Consider the following 4,423-nt stretch of genomic DNA (forward strand, 5'->3'; position numbering starts at 1 on the left):
AGCGATATTACACAATTCGCCAATTAGAACACACCTGGAGCTAAATTCAGATGTTTTTGAACTGTTTGTGTGAAAATGAAATATTCGCGGCTGCCTATCTGAAATCACTGCCTCCGATCAGCGCGCACAGTGTCACAAGTTCAAAACAAACGAATTTATTCTTGTTTAAGAGCTTTTTCAAATAGAATATCGTCATAAATGCACACAATACACCCATTATAACACAACACGAGCTAAATGCAGGTGTTTGTGACCCGTTTAAGTGTGCAAGACTATTTGAAAGCGCGACTGGCAGAATAACATCTATCTCTCGAGCTGCAGGATTCTGCCTTTCGTCGTAAGAACGAACACATCACGGACAAGATTATTTCGAAATACATAATAGCTTGGCGTATATAAACGAAAACAGCCACGTAGACATAAACTGTTGAGAAATAAATCTGAAGTGGATCTACTGGATTTGAATATTAAGTGACCGCATATACCAGCTGCTTCTGTCTTCAATTTTAATCTACATATAAAAAAGGAAACTCATTCATCTTGGCGGCTTTTTTAATGTGTGTACGTATTTATTTATTATTTTTCTCTAACAAGAATTAATCTATATTTAATTAAATCAATTACATTTTATTTTACATTTGATTTGTCCATTTCTGCATCTAAACGCCTAAAAACCTAAAACATGCTCTATTATACTATTGTTAGCAATTTCTTTATCGTCCAATTTATCTGGTGTACACACTTTTATTTTCATAATAAACTTGTTTCTTAGATTATACACAGTTACAGTGGTCTATAATAAATATTAACAGGTTTTATTCAAGCTGTTTAGAATGATTGCAGTAGGCTAATTTGTTTTTATGTAAATCCCAAAAAATAAATTAAATAAATAAAAAACATTGGTAAACAATAACTGTTGTACTTTTTTATACATTTTGTATAATTTCATAGTTTATGCATTATAGTTATAAAAACAAATAAATTTAGCCACTCACATAGAAATCTTAGGCCTTATCCTTTTCTGACAGTTTTAGTTTTTTTTAAAAAATCCTAAAAAACCTTATTTGTGCTGCAGATAATAATTTCAAACTCATTTGATACTGACCTCTGACATCCTGTGACATGATATTTATTTGAATTTACATAATCTCATGGATGTAACAGTAAATCTGTTCAGCTCACAGATCAATACTAAGCTGTAATGCAAGCAGAACTTTCACAAATGCTTGTAGGTCAATAAAATCATTACAAAACACTTACAAAACATTTAAGGATTTGATAACACTGTAAAATAATGTCTAATTTGTTAAGATTAGCAAATGCATTAATAACACTTTATAATAACTGCACTCATTAGTAAATAGTCAGTTCATGCTTTATAAAGCCTTGTCCCAATAGTAATAGTCATTAGTAAGCAGTTTATAAATACAGTTATAAATAGCTTGATCTTGGTTTTATAAGCACATTTATTAAAAAGGACAGTAAAGGGTCAGTTATCTTCCTATGAAAAATAAAAAAATTAAAATAAACAAACAACAACACAGATTGATACAGAACTCAGAAATGTTATTGTGGATTTATGATAAACTCAGCCTGTAAATGAATTCATTCTCCTCCAAGAAGACACAAGTAGTTCACACCAAACTGTTTTAACATGAAGCCATATACTGAAGATGTTAAATTGCGAATGGGTTTAGGATACCTTAAATGGTGTGGCCATAGCGATTTATTAAAGTAACATAAAAAAATACAATAGTTATTTTACTATATCTTTAAAATTTTTAATTACAACTCTTCATAATTTTTTATATACGTAGAAGTCATCATTTGAAGGAAGCACAGTAAGTTTCATAGCTTTATCATTTTCAAGAGCCAGCATAAAATTAAAACTATCATAACATATAAATCAAGCTTGCAATTCTTAGTACCAATAATGGCCACCAGATGGTGCTATAGGATTACTTTTAAATAATTATTGTAGAAACAAGTATGATTTAAATCATTTATAGAAATCTTTCAAAGAAAAATAATATGTATTTTATGTATTTTACTGATAAAATAACCCTCACATAATTAGAATAACAAGCTGAAGTATTGTGAACTGTATATTAAGAATAATTCTTTATAGGCTTTATGGATAGATACGTTTTGAGTGACTCTTGAAGGATCAGCACCACATCCTCTTTTACCACTGTTTAAAGAATTTATCTTACAGAACAGGTGCGAATTAATTTTGAATAGCTTGAATGGTTTTGTCATGGTGATTTTTTGAAATAACAGTAAAAAAGTAACCAGTAAATGTCTGAAGTGCAGCTTCTAAACACTTCAAAAAATATACACATAGAAGACAAGTCATTCTGAGGAAATATGCAGTTTCATGACTATACAACACTATATGGATGATAGAAAATTAAAAAACTATCATACATCTGATGTCACTCTGTCCCTCTGTCACTGTGGGTAATGTGTGTGTGTGTGTGTGTGTGTGTGTGTGTGTGTGTGTGTGTGTGTGTGTGTGTGTGTGTGAATTAGGTGATGAAACTATCAGGGAGCATTTAGTCTCCAGTGCCAACATTTTACAGAACTGCCACTTTCCTGGAGTCTCAGAATTACAATGTGTCAGGTTCTGAGAGATCTAAGATTCCAAAAAATGATTTAATTAGAATACCATGAAGTATTGTGAAATACTATATATTAAGACTTTATATATAGGCTTTATGAACAGATTAGAGTGACTCGTGAAGGACCAGCACCACCTCCTCTTGTCCGATGGTTTGAGGAATATATTTTCCTGAATCCGGAATTAAGATTTAGGAGCTCATTTTTATTCCACCTCCTTTCCTGAAAGTCTGTCTTGCAAAATTGACAAAAAATTAATCTTCACATTAATTCCTAATTATTTTGCAATTCTTTTTGTCAGTTCTTCTTAACCTGTTTTTTTCTTCTTCCTGGACTATTGTATAGCACTCATAAATGATTAAATAAAAAATAATGGTAGTTATTAAGATTGATATGGTTTGGAATTGGTAAAATGTGCTTGGAAAAAAATCACAATAAAACAATGTTTTAATGTTTAATTTTGGAATATTAAACTGACATGAATGAATGCTATATAAATATTATTCATGTTAACATAATGTTTATAAATGAAATCTTATTGTAAAGTGTTACTAAAGTTATTTATATATATATATATATATATATATATATATATATATATATATATATATATATATATATATATATATATATATATTAGTGCTGTCAATCGATTAAAAAAAATTAACTAATTAATCGCACAATTTTTTAAAATTAATCGCGATTAATCGCGATTAATCGCAATTAAAAGACTGAAACTTTTTGGATATGTAAATGTAAAATGTAAATAATTCATGTAAACTCAAGACAAAGAAACTATTTAAATTCAAAATATGATTGTTTATTGGAATTTTTGTTTAACTTGTAACACAGATTTTCTCATGTAAACAACATACCTGCAATAAACCATCAATATCCTCCAAATTAACTGTTGGCTTGAAAGCCATATTTATTACAGAAATAAAAACACAGGCATGTATGTACCATTTGAATTTCAAAACAATCGATGCCAATAAAAAACAAAAATGATTTCCATGTTGAATTCTAAGTGGACTGCAAAAAAATTCCAAAGTATAGTCATTGCCAGTGCTTTAAGTGGGCCAGTATGCACCGGTACTCAGTACCGCCACTTCCAAATATAGCTCTTGAGCTGAGCGTACCGCCACCTCTCCGTGCGCCCAGAACGTGCTTGTAGCGTACCGGTACGCTCATTTGGACATCTGTTTTAATAGAGGTTTTAATCTTTTACCTGCACTTCCGATTTTCAGAGCGCCCTTCACAATGCAAGCTTCCTAATTCATCCCACCCAGAGCAGAAACTACATTACCCATTCACCCTTAAGTTACAGTGAATAGCGCATGTGTCGCCTTTCCCACTGTTAAGTGTCAACAACTCAACGTGGCCGGAGAAGGTGTGTGAAACTCGTTGTGAGTTATACTAAAGCAAAATCTTGAGTATTTATTGTTTGATAAACATTAAAAACGGTCTGCGGAGGTTGAGTCGTCCTGCAGCCCCCGCTGGCTGCTCATTGGCTGCAGCATCTTTTTTCTAAATTCTAAAAAAATACCGTAGACGGCAAGGCACAAATTTAGATATTCATTTATCTAATTAATCTATAGCCTATGCACAAAGACAATATGATCTTTTTGTCCCCTTTTTGTTTTAAAGCTTGATGAAGAGAGAGAGCGCAAGTTGCTGCAGCTGCGAGTGATGCGCGCGTACAGGAGTGATTGACAGTTCGCGGCACTGTGTACAAAAAATACTTAGCGTTACAGAAAGGTCTGATTTACGCACTGTTACAGTCATTGTTTTTTTTTTTTTTTAA

The sequence above is a fragment of the Carassius auratus genome, unplaced genomic scaffold, assembly GCF_003368295.1.
Source record: "Carassius auratus strain Wakin unplaced genomic scaffold, ASM336829v1 scaf_tig00002956, whole genome shotgun sequence".
Lineage (NCBI taxonomy): Eukaryota > Metazoa > Chordata > Actinopteri > Cypriniformes > Cyprinidae > Carassius > Carassius auratus.